This window comes from Pan troglodytes, chromosome 2 (genome assembly GCF_028858775.2).
Source record: "Pan troglodytes isolate AG18354 chromosome 2, NHGRI_mPanTro3-v2.0_pri, whole genome shotgun sequence".
Classification (NCBI taxonomy): Eukaryota; Metazoa; Chordata; class Mammalia; order Primates; family Hominidae; genus Pan; species Pan troglodytes.
In genome coordinates this window covers 72,364,708-72,377,906 of record NC_086015.1, presented here as the reverse complement: position 1 = coordinate 72,377,906, position 13,199 = coordinate 72,364,708, and the positions used below count along the sequence as shown (strand labels likewise).

At 38.7% G+C, this 13,199-nt stretch overlaps 1 protein-coding gene across 3 annotated transcripts in view; it reads right to left on the bottom strand.

Moving 5' to 3' along the window:
• Positions 1–13,199, bottom strand: part of LOC134806951 (TAFA chemokine like family member 1) — a 713,713-nt gene that overhangs the window by 142,844 nt on the left and 557,670 nt on the right. The window lies entirely within an intron of this gene.

Sequence of the window (13,199 nt, the reverse complement as noted above, 5' to 3'; positions counted from 1 at the left end):
TATTCTTTAAGATGATGACAGCAAAAGAGATGCCTTCCACCCTTAACAGTATTTAAGTAGCTTCTGCAAATATGTTTACAAATAACTATTGGGTGGAGCCATTTCCAAGGCCTTCACTCAGTGAAATACAGTCTTTCAAATCCATGTCTTCCGTGCAGAACTAGAATGAGGTACTTCTGCTTAGCTTTTGCCTGTGCATGCATACCTCATCCAAGCCAAGAGTCTGGCCCTTGTCATCTGGATATTTTATTGGTTTAGCTGAGAGGTAATAACAAAAGTATATATTTATTTATATTTTGAGGGCTGTGCCTCACATCTACAGCCAGAGAGATCAGAAAACACACATTTAGGAGAAAAGAAGGCAAACAGTAATTCTGATTTGTGTTGCACATTGTAGATGTCATTAACTATGACTCAGGTAGAAAAATTTATTACTCCTCCTTTTGACAGTGATGACAATTTAATAGTATTTGACTCTACCGAGTTACATACAGCATCCGCAGACATTGAAAGAGACTGTTTATCAAGATGATAAATAAGTTTTTCTTTTCCTCTCTGGCTGCACGGATGTGACCAGAAGTCTAAGACCATCTGAATTAACTTAGTCTGGCCACCAGGCAGAGGCTAAGCTATCTGGGACCACCTGTGCTTGAAATGAGCTTCCCTTAATAGACCCTCTCCAGGCATGTCAGCACTAACAGAGACAAGTTTGCATGAATGAATGAGCACCGGTGCATTCAAGGTGAGCTTCGGGGTGGAGGGAAGGGAATTGGTTATACTGGAAATCCTGCTCTCTGGAAATCTCATGCTCACTAATTTCAAACTGCAGAGCTAGTTTTGTCTTCTGGGTTACGTAGCTATGGCAAAGCAGGCTGGCTAAATTCTTGACATGCCAAGAATGTAGAATGAGTTTTTATGGGGAAATTATAATAAGAAACACTTTTAAAATAAGTGTTTGTTCTTAGTATTATTGCTATTGCTAGCTGTAGCAGTTATTAATGTTATTAGTTATTTCTACTCTGTAGCAGACACCTGTTCTTTCTGCCTGCCCAGCAAACAGTCCTACTTTTACTGAAGACTGCTTTTTCTTTCTTCTAGGGAAGCCAGTGGCCTCTCTTCCCCATTTTCAGTTCATGGAGTTTGGGAGGTGCTGATTTCACCCCCTGCTCCAAGAGAGGGCACAAGACTGAAGACTGGTAATGAAGATAATGACATCTCTAGTGACCAAGTGGTTGTTAACAAGGGCTGGTACCTGGTCCAAGCTACACACAAAGAGATCCAAATGCAGAACATTTATTCTTGGGGAAGTAGTAGATTGTTTTCCTCTAAGTGTTACTGATGAAAAGACGTAAGTCTTTTCTAAACACCATGATGGAAAAGCCTGTAGGAGAATGGAGTCAACCCAGAGGGACACTGAGTAGAGAGGTGGAGCACCTCCTGACACTATGTTAGTATTATTTGATGCCACTGTGCCTGAAGCAGGGCACTGAACTTTAGCCAGTCAATACGTTTTTCTCTTGATTGAGTTTGAATGAGATTTTCTGCGATTCACAATACAAAGAGCCATGAGGTACAAGTGTATTCAAAGTATCAGGAAAATTCTCTTTAGTTATCTCTTTACTTGTGGATTTGTTACAAGAAGAACTCTGTAAATGCTAAAGTTGACTGAGACACCACCCTAGCTCCAGTGTCACCTCCTCAAGGAAGCCCTCCTTAACCTCCTGATTGGGTCTGTGACACTTCCCCCTTTATCATCCTGGACTCATGACTTCCTCCACTTCAGCACATTCACAACTGCAATTTTATATGTGTTTGTGAAATACATTGTCTGCCTCTACCAAGAAGTGAAAACTCCAAGAGTTGGTGGTCACGCCTGCTTTCACTGATCGGCTTATCCCAAGTGTCCAGCACAACGCCTGGCTGTGGAAATTGCTGTTGCTAACACAATATTCATTCTCTCCTTTTTCTATATGGCTAGAACAGTAATTTGCCCACACATTCAAAAATATTTTTCTGTCCTATTCACAGCTGTGGATGAACACCTGACACAGTTCTCGTCAATGGTATAAAAATGAAAGTCCGCTGAGGCCATCTAGGAAGATTGCACATTCCCGACATAGTCACTGCTTCTCTTGTCTGTTTTCTTGTTACCACCTAGTGTATTTTCCCCTCAAGTGTGTAGTTAGGAATTAATTAGGTAATTTCCATGTATAAATGTCCACTAAGTTTGATAGTTGAGTCATTACCAATAACATCTTCTATGAATCAACAGTATATATAAGATTTATACAAATATAAAAACAGATTTGTCTCTTAAAGAATCTGATTGTTTAGAGAGGAATAGAATTTAGCAGTTTCTACTTCACTCAGCCTGAATATGACTCTGTTCTCCTTATAGTTGGGAGGATTACTGGGGTTCAAATGCTGATGGTTCCTTATCAGGGCTGGAATAAGCAGCATAAGCAATAAAGCTCTCTTGAGAATCTTCATTGTATGTATAGACTTAGTTGCTAGGAATGCACTATAGTTTTGTAATTACTCTGAGTGTCATTGGCTGGAATACTGTCATTGTATTTTATAACTGGTGAATCTCAACAAATGAAACTTCTTGAACCTTAATTTACTTATCAGTAAAATGTGAATAATGATGACTATTACTATATGTAGATGAAATCCACTGTTCCTGCTTGCCTATGTCTCATTCCCTCTTTTGGTAACAGCACACCTGGTTTCCTTTGTAGAGTGACCACCCCTACCCCATTTTCAGTCGATGCAGTGCAAATGAACAACAGCTCCAGGAGTGGGATTGTGACCTGGCCAAACAGCGTAGTCTTTTCCCAGCCACAGTGAATGGTTTAAGGATAGGCTTGTCATCCAAGCTGGTTAAGTCAGACTAGACCTGGGCTGTGTGGAAACATTGGGTAAAAAGCAGCTTTATTTCTGTTGAACTTGAAAATGTGAGCTCACCTTTGGAGAGATCCTGTGTGAGTCGAGATTGAGCTGACATGGAGACCAGTGCAGAGAGGCAGTATAGATGAACCCAGCCTTTGTGACACCTTTGAGCACTAGATCCAATGCTGCCAGCTCTACCTCTGTAATTTTTGTTTCTGCATGTCAATAGATGGTCCTCCTTTTATTTGCTTCATTTAGAATTAAGTTTTAGTGTTCCAACTATGTACCTCATTGAGTAGATATGAGGACTGAATAAGAAAAATGTGCATAAAGCATTTAGCACAGTGCCTAGAACACAGTAACCACTCAAAGTGGGTAGTCGTTTTCATTACTATTATTATTAATATATATCCATTATTATGAAATTATTGGAATTTTATTATGCTAACATGAATTATGGTCCTGCAAGAATTGTTGAGTATCTTTAAATTTACTGAGAGCAATTGGGAAAGAGAATCAATTAGATACAGATTTTCTGAGACTTCTACTGAAAGTGAAGTCCAAATAACTCACCATCATCGATTCCTAGCGATTGATAGTTAAACAGTCAATTGAACTGATTCTTAGTCAGCTGGATGGTTGAGCCTCTGTTGTAAAGAAATCCCAAATAACAGAGAAATGAAATAATTGGCAAAATATTAATACTACAATGAAATCTCCTGGGCTCAGCAATCTCTCAAACAGGGGTTCAAATCCCTACCCTACTGCTTATAAACCATGTAAAATGGATACATTTCTTAAACTCTTTGAGCTTTGTAAAATGCACACCTTCTTCATAAGATAATCATGAAAAAGAAATGGAGTAATATGAACTGCTCAGTATAGCTGGACTTGGATTGTAAAACTTCGTAGTTATTATCACCTTTGATGTTTTAATTATATTGACTGTCATGAATAATCTAGTTCAACTCTAAAGTTATGTAAATTAGAACTTAACATTTTTATGGCCAAAAAATATTGATTAATTGTCATTTGATCAATGTAGAAGCAATGTGTGGAAATAGAGTAATTTGGATGTTAAGTCGGTTAGACCAAATGAGAGAGAAATTTTTCTACTTTATTTAAAAGAATGCAATTTTTAGAATATAAACTTATTCCTTTAGATAAGTTGTAAATAAAGAATGAGTGACTCTGCAGTGAGAAGTCTGCAAGAAAATGAACATTCTTCTTTGATTATATGTCAATTTGACAGCAGACATTTTATGACTGATAATCTGAAGAGCAGAATATAGTTACTGAAGTTTCAGTTCCCTGAAGAAACATTTACGTAAGTTAATGTTCATAATGAAATAACATCAAGGAACAGCTAGGGAAAAAACACATAAATTTCAACCTAAGGTTAAAGTTTTCTTCTTCACAGTAAACTATATTCAGGTTAATGAGATTGACATGGGATCTGAAGCAATTGGGGAGGCCCAGTTGCTTTATACTCCACTTCTACTGCAGTCAATAATGCAGGAAAGACATTTGAAGGGATGCTAGCTCCAGACAGTATTTGTGAAAATGGAAGATCCTTCTAGGGTTTTTATGGTTTTAGGTTTTACATTTAAGTCTTTAATCTACCTTGAGTTAATTTTTGTATAAGGTGTAAGGAAGGGGTCCAGTTTCAGTTTTCTGCATATGGCTAGCCAGTTTTCCCAGCACCATTTATTAAATAGGGAATCCTTTCCCCATTGCTTGTTTTTGTCAGGTTTGTGGAAGATCAGATAGTTGTAGATGTATGGTGTTATTTCTGATGCCTTTGTTCATTTCCATTGGTCTATATATTTGTTTTGGTACCAGTACCATGCTGTTTTGGTTACTTTAGCCTTGTAGCATAGTTTGAAGTCAGGTAGTGTGATGCCTCCAGCTTTGTTCTTTTTGTTTAGGATTGTCTTGGCTATATGGGCTCTTTTTTTGATTCCATTTGAAATTTAAAGTAGCTTTTTCTAGTTCTGTGAAGAAAGTCAATAGTAGCTTCATGGGAATAACACTGAATTTGTAAATTACTTTGGAAAGTATGGCCATTTTCATGATATTGATACCATTCAAGACATAGGCATGGGAAAATATTTCATGACTAAAACACCAAAAGCAATTGTAACAAAAGCCAAAATTGACAAATTGATCTAATTAAACTGAAGAGCTTCTGCACAGCAAAATAAATTATCATCAGGAAACAACAGATGCTGGAGAGGATGTGGAGAAATAGGAACACTTTTACGCTGTTGGTGGGAGTATAAATTAGTTCAACCATTGTGGAAGACAGTGCGGCAATTCTTCAAGGATCTAGAACAAGAAATACCATTTCACCCAGCAATCCCATTACTGGGTATATACTCAAAGGATTATAACTCATTCTACTATAAAGACATATGCACACATATGTTTATTGTGTCACTGTTCACAATAGCAAAGACTTGCAAACAACCCAAATGTCCATCAATGATAGACTGGATAAAGAAAATGTGGCACATATAAACCATGGAATACTAGTCAGCCGTAAAAAAAGAATGAGTTTATGTCCTTTGCAGGCACATGGATGAAGCTGGAAACCATCATTCTCAGCAAACTAACACAGGAACAGAAAACCAAACACCACATGTTCTCACTCATAAGTGGAAGTTGAACAGTGAGGACACATGGACACAGAAAGGGGAACATCACACACCGGGGCCTGTTGGCAGGTAGGGGGCAAGGGGAGGGACAGCATTAGGACAAATACCTAATGCATGCGGGACTTAAAACCTAGGTGACGGGTTGATGGGTGCAGCAACCCACCATGGCACATGCATACCTATGTAACAAACCTACATGTTCTGTACATGTACTCGGAACTTAAAGTAAAACAATAAACTTAAAAAAAAGAAAGAAAATGGAAGATCCTCACGAGAACAGTCTTAGAGAAACAGCACCTTTCTCCTTTTTTTCCTCCATAATTTTGTTTAAGTCTTTCATGGTTAATACTAAGATTTTTCCTCCAAACAAAATGGCAAACAACTAAGTATGGCTGGAGATTGGAGTGCTGGGGTCAAAATGAAGGAAGATGCCATTGAGGATGAGAGTAAGGGAAAGGGTGAAAGACAATCAGGTGTAAATTCATAGTGGACCTTAAAATTCATTTAAAAATGTTCTTATTCTATTCAGAGGACACTAAGTAGTTCTTAAAAGATTTTAACAGGTAAAATAACGTGATGAAAACAGCATTCTAATAGAATTGTTTAAACTTTTATGGAAGGTTTGGATAACTTTATGTATGGATAAATTTTACATTATCCTTCTACTAGGCATATGCCCAAGAATAACAAATACACCCATTGAAGAAGTATGCAGAAATGTCCATGGCAGTTTTGTTGATTATAATCCCAAATTGAAAGTAACTGTGATGTTTATCAATAGCAAAACTAAATTGTGGTATGTTTCTACAGTAGAGTACTGTACAGCAATGAGAAGGAACCATCTACTGCTACATGCAACACAGTCAATGAAAGCAGACAATCACCAAAGAAGATACAGTATAGAAGTCCATTTAAATAAAAGGTTCTTTTTTGTTTTGTTTTTAAAGACAAGAGTAACCTGTAGTGCTAGAAGTTAGGACAGTAGCTACCTTGGGAAAGGTAGTAGAGACAGAGAAGGGACACCAGGGATACTTCTGGATTGCTGGTAACATTCTAGCTCTTGATGTGAGTTATGGCATCATGGGTGAGTTCAGTTAATGGAAATCCACTGAGCTGTTCATTCATGACTTGTCTGTTTTTCTCAATATATATTACATTTCAATTTTTAAAATTTGTCTTAAAATGAAGCAAACACTAGAATTCTGATTTATAAAATTCTCATCTCAACAGGGTTTTTACTCTAAAATAAACAAAAACCGAATGACCAAAATCAAAAGTCCTCACAAAATAATAAGGAAATATAAAGTAAATCTACAAACATTTTCCCCCAGTTTGGCAAAAATTATAAAGAATGCTAATATCAAAGTTGGTGAAGGTATACAGACACAGACACTCTCAAACACAATTGGGGAGAATGCCAGTAGATATTTTATTATTATTATTGTTATTATACTTTAAGTTCTGGGATACATGTAAGTTTGTTACATAGGTATACATGTGCCATGGTGGTTTGCTGCACCCATCAACCTGTCATCTACATTAGGTATTTCTCCTAATACTATCCCTCCCTTGCCCACCATCCTCCAACAGGCCCCAGTGTGTGATATTCCCCTCCCTGAGCCCATATGTTCTAATTGTTCAACTCTCACTTATGAGTGAGAATATGCAGTGTTTGGTATTCTGTTCCTGTGTTAGTTTGCTGAGAATGATGGTTTCCAGCTTCATCCATGTGCCTGCAAAGGACATAAACTCATTCTATTTTATGGCTGCATAGTATTCCATGGTGTATATGTGCCACATTTTCTTTATCTCATCTATCATTGATGGACATTTGGGTTGTTAGCAATTATTTGCTCTTGTGAACAGTACTGCAGTAAACGTATGTGTGCATGTGTCTTTATAGTGCAATGATTTATAATCCTTTGGGTATATAGCCAGTAATGGGATTGCTGGGTCAAATGGTATTTCTAGTTCTAGATCCTTGAGTAATTGCCACACCATTTTCCACAATGGTTGAACTAATTTACACTCTCACCAACAGTGTAAAAGCGTTCCTATTTCTCCACATCCTCTCCAGCATCTGCTGTTTCCTGACTTTTTAATAATTGCCATTCTTTTTTTTTTTTTTCTTTTTTTTTTTTTTTTTTTTTTTTTTTTTTTTTTTTTGAGACGGAGTCTCGCTCTGTCGCCCAGGCTGGAGTGCAGTGGCGCGATCTCGGCTCACTGCAAGCTCCGCCTCCCGGGTTCAGGCCATTCTCCTGCCTCAACCTCCCGAGTAGCTGGGACTACAGGCGCCCGCTACCACGCCCGGCTAATTTTTTGTATTTTTAGTAGAGACGGGGTTTCACCGTGTTAGCCAGGATGGTCTCGATCTCCTGACCTCGTGATCCGCCCGCCTCGGCCTCCCAAAGTGCTTGGATTACAGGCGTGAGCCACCGTGCGCGGCCAATAATTGCCATTCTAACTGGTTGAGATGGTATCTCATTGTGCTTTTAATTTGCAATTCTCTAACGACCAGTGATGAGTTTTTTTTTCATATGTTTGTTGGCCGCATAAATGTCTTCTTTTGAAAAGTGTTTGTTCATATCCTTTGGCCATTTTTGATGGGGTTGTTAGTTTTCTTCTTGCAAATTTAAGTTCCTTGTAGATTCTGGATATTAGCCCTTTGTCAGATGAATATATTGCAAAAATTTTCTCCCATTCGGTAGGTTGCCTGTTCATTCAGATGATAGTTTCTTCTGATGGGCAGAGCTCTTTGATTTAATTAGATCCCATTTGTCAATTTTGGCTTTTGTTGCAATTGCTTTTGGTGTTTAGTCATGAAGTCTTTGCCAGTGCCTATATCCTGAATGGTATTTGCCTAGGTTTTCTTCTAGAGTTTTTATGGTTTTAGGACTTACATCTTTAATTAAATCTTTAATCTACCTTGAGTTATTTTTTATATAAAGTGTAAGGAAGAGGTCCAGTTTCAGTTTTCTGCATATGGCTAGCCAGTTTTCCCAACACCATTTATTAAATAGGGAATCCTTTCCCCATTGCTTGTTTTTGTTTGTGGAAGATCAGATACTTGTAGATGCGTAGTGTTATTTCTGAGGCCTCTGTTCTGTTCCATTGGTCTATATATCTGTTTTGGTACCAGTACCATGCTGTTTTGGTTACTGTAGTCTTGCAGTATGGTTTGAAGTCAGGTAGCATGATGCCTCCAATTTTGTTCTTTTTGCTTAGGATTGCCTTGGTTGTATGGGCTCCTTTTTGGTTCCATATGAAATTTAAAGTAGTTTTTTTTTCTTATTCTGTGAAGAAAGTCAATGGTAGTTTGATTGGGATAGCATTGAATCTATAAATTACTTTGGGGAGCATGGCCATTTTCACGATATTGATTCTTCCTATCCATGAGCATGGAATGTTTTTCCATTTGTTTGTGTCCTCTCTTATTTCCTTGAGCAGTGGTTTGTAGTTCTCCCTGAAGAAGTCCTTCACACACCTTGTAAGTTGTATTCCTAGGTATTTTATTCCCTTTGCAGCAATTGTGAATAGGAGTTTACTCATGATTTGGCTCTGTTTGTCTATTATTGGTGTACAGGAATGCTTGTGATTTTTCCACATTGATTTTTATCCTGAGACTTTGCTGAAGTTGCTTATTGGCTTAAGGAGTTTTTGGGCTGAGACGATGTGGTTTTCTAAATGCATATTTCTTTCTCTTGACTGATTGCCCTGGCTAGAACTTCCAATACTATGTTGAATAGGAGTGGTGAGAGAGGGCATCCTTGTCTTGTGCCAGTTTTCAAAGGGAATGCTTCCAGATTTGCCCATCCTGTATGATATTGGCTGTGGTTTTGTCATAAATAGCTCCTATTATTTTGAGATGCATTCTATCAATACCTAGTTTATTGAGTGTTTTTAGCATGAAGGGGTGTTGAATTTTATCAAAGGCCTTTTTTGCATCTATTGAGATAATCATGTAATTTTTGTCATTGATTCTGTTTCTGTGATGGATTATATTTATTGATTTGCATATGTTGAACCAGCTTTGCATCCTCGGGATGAAGCTGACTTGATTGTGCTGGATAAGCTTTTTAATGTGCTGATGGTTTCGGTCTGTCAGTATATTACAGAGGATTTTTGCATTGATGTTCAACAGGGATATTGCCCTGAAATTTTCTTTTTTTCATTGTGTCTCTGCCAGGTTTTGGTATCAGGATGATGCTTGCCTCATAAAATAAGTTAGGGAGGAGTGCCTCTTTTTCTGTTGTTTGAAATAGTTTTTGAAGGAATGGTACCAGCTTCTCTTTGTAAGTCTGGTAGAATTTGGCTATGAATCCATCTAATCCTGGCTTTTTTTTTTTTTTCCATTGGTAGGCTATTAATTACTGCCTTTATTTGAGAACTTGCTATTGGTCTATTCAGGGATTTGACTTCTTCCTGATTTAGTCTTGGGAGGGTGTATGTGTCCAGGAATTTATCCATTTCTTCTAGATTTTCCAGTTTATTTGTGTACAGTTGTTTACAGTATTCTCTGATGATAGTTTGTATTTCTGTGGGATCAGTGGTGATATCCCCTTTATCTTTTTTTTTCTCTGTGTGTGTGTCTATTTGATTCTTCTCTCTGTTCTTATTAGTCTGGCTAGTGGTCCATTTTGTTAATATTTTCAAAAACCAGCTCCTGGACTCATTGATTTTTTGAGGATTTTTCATCTCTCTATCTCCTTCAGTTCTGTTCTGATCTTAGTTATTTTTTGTCTTCTGACAGCTTGTGAATTTGTTTGCTCTTGCTTCTCTAGTTCTTTTAATTGTGATTTTAGGGTGTCGATTTTAGATCTTTCCCACTTTCTCATGTGGGCATTTAGTGCTATAAATTTCCCTCTAAACACTGCTTTAGCTGTGTCCCAGAGATTCTGGTACGTTGTGTCTTTGTTTTCAATGGTTTCAAAGAACTTATTTATTTCTGCCTCATTTTGTTATTTACTTAGCAATCATTCAGGAGCAGGTTGTTCAGTTTCCATGTAGTTGGGTGGTTTTGAGTGAGTTTCTTAATCGTGAGTTCTAATTCGATTGCACTGTGGTCTGAGAGACTGTTCTGATTTCCGTTCTTTTGCATTTGCTGAGGAGTGTTTTATTTCCAAGTAAGTGGCCAGTTTTAGAATAAGTGCAATATGGTGCTGAGAAGAATGTATATTCTGTTGATTTGAGATGGAGGGTTCTGCAGATGTCTATTAGTTCTGCTTGGTCCAGAGCTGAGTTCAAGTCCTGAATATCCTTGTTAATTTTCTGTCTCGTTGATCTGTCTGATATTGACAGTGGGGTATTAAAGTCTCCCTCTATTATTGTGTGGGAGTCTAAGTCTCTTTGTAGGTCTCTAAGGACTTGCTTTATGAATCTAGGTGCTCCTGTATTGGATGCGTATTTATTTAGGATAGTTAGCTCTTCTTGTTGCATTAATCCTTTACCATTATGTAATATCCTTCTTTGTCTTTTTTGATCTTTGTTGGTTTAAATTCTGCTTTATCAGAGACTAGGATTGCAATCCCTACTTTTTTTTTTTTGCTTTCCTAAATATTCCTCCCTCCCTTTATTTTGAGCCTATGTGTGTCTTTGCACATGAGATGGGACTCCTGAATACAGCACACTGATGGGTGTTAACTCTTTATCCAATTTGCCAGCCTGTGTCTTTTAATTGGGGCATTTAACCCATTTACATTTAAGGTTAATATTGTTATGTGTGAATTTGATCCTGTCATTATGATTCCAGCTGGTTATTTTGCCCAATAGTTGATGCAGTTTCTTCATAGTGTTGATGGTCTTTACATTTTGATATGCTTTTGCAGTGGCTGGTACTGATTTTTCCTTTCCATGTTTAGTGCTTCCTCAGGAGCTCTTGTATGGCAGGCCTGGTGGTGACAAAATCCCTCAGCATTTGCTTGTCTGTAAAGGATTTTACTTCTCCTTCACTTATAAATCTTACTTTGGCTGGATATGAAATTCTGAGTTGAAAATTATTTTCTTCAAGAATGTCGAATATTGGACCCCACTCTCTTCTGGCTTATAGGGTTTCTGCAGAGAGATCCACTGTTAGTCTGGTGGGCTTCCCTTTGTGGGTAACCTGACCCTTCTCTCTGGCTGTCCTTAACATTTTTTCCTTCATTTCAACCATGGTGAATCTGATGATTATGTGTCTTATGGTTGCTCTTCTTGAGGATTATCTTTGTGGTGTTCTCTGCATTTCCTGAATTTGAATGTTGGCCTGTCTTGCTAGGTTGGGGAAGTTCTCCTGGATAATATCCTGAAGAGTATTTTCCAACTTGGTTCCATTCTCTCTGTCACTTTCAGGTACACCAAACATAGGTCTGGTCTTTTCACATAGTCCCATGTTTCTTGGAGGCTTTGTTCACTCCTTTTCATTCTCTTTTTTCTCTAATCTTGTCTTCATGCTTTATTTCATTAAGTTGATCTTCAGTCTCTAATATCCTTTCTTCTACTTGATTGATTTGGCTATTGACACTTGTATATGCTTCACGAAGTTCTCATGCTGTGTTTTTCAGCTCCATCAGGTCATTTATGTTCTTCTCTAAACTGGTTATTCTAGCTAGCAGTTCCTGTAACCTTTTATCAAGGTTCTTAGCTTCCTTGCATTGGGTTACAACATGTTCCTTTAGCTCAGAGGATTTTGTTATTACCCACCTTCTGAAGCCTACTTCCGTCAATTCATCAAACTCATTCTCAGTCCAGTTTTGTTCCCTTGCTGGCCAGGAGTTGTGATCCTTTGGAGGAAAAGAGGTGTTCTGGGTTTTGGAATTTTCAGCCTTTTTGTGCTGCTTTTTCCCCTTCTTCGTGGATTTACTGACCTTTGGTCTTTGATTTTGGTGACCTTCAGATGCAGTTTTTGCATGGCCATCCTTTTTGCGATGTTGATGGTATTGCTTTCTGTTTGCTAGTTTTTCTTCTAACAGTCAGTCAGATCCCTCTTCTGCACATCTGCTGGAGTTTGCTGGAGGTCCACTCCAGACCCTGTTTGCCTGAGTATCACCAGCAGAGGTTGCAAAACAGCAAAGATTGCTGCCTGCTCCTTCTTCTGGAAGCTTTGTCCCACAGGGGCACCTGCCAGATGCCCGCTGCCTCTCCTGTATAAGGCATCTGTCAACCCCTGCTGGGAGGTGTCTCCCCATCAGAAGGCATGGGGGTCAGGAACCCACTTGAAGAGGCAGTCTGTTCCTTAGCAGAGCTCAAATGCTGTGCTGAGAGATCTGCTGCTCTCTTCTGAGCTGGCAGGCAGGAATGTTTAAGTCTGCTGAAGCTGTCCCCACAGCCGCCCCTTCCCATAGGTGCTCTGTCCCAGGGAGATGGGAGTTTTATATATAAGTCCCTGACTGGGGTTTCTCCCTTTCTTTCAGAGATGCCCTGCCCAGAGATGAGGAATCTAGAGAGGCAGTCTGGCTACAGTAGCTTTGTGGTTCTGTGGTGAGCTCTGCCCAGTCTGAACTTCCCAGAGGCTTTGTTTACATTGTGAGGGGAAAACCCTGTACTCAAGCCTCAGTAATGGCGGACGCCCCTTCCCCCACCAAGCTTGAGCATCCCAGGTTGACTTCAGACTGCTGTGCTGGCCGTGAGAATTTCAAGCCAGTGGACCTTAGCTTGTTGAGTTCCACGGGGTTA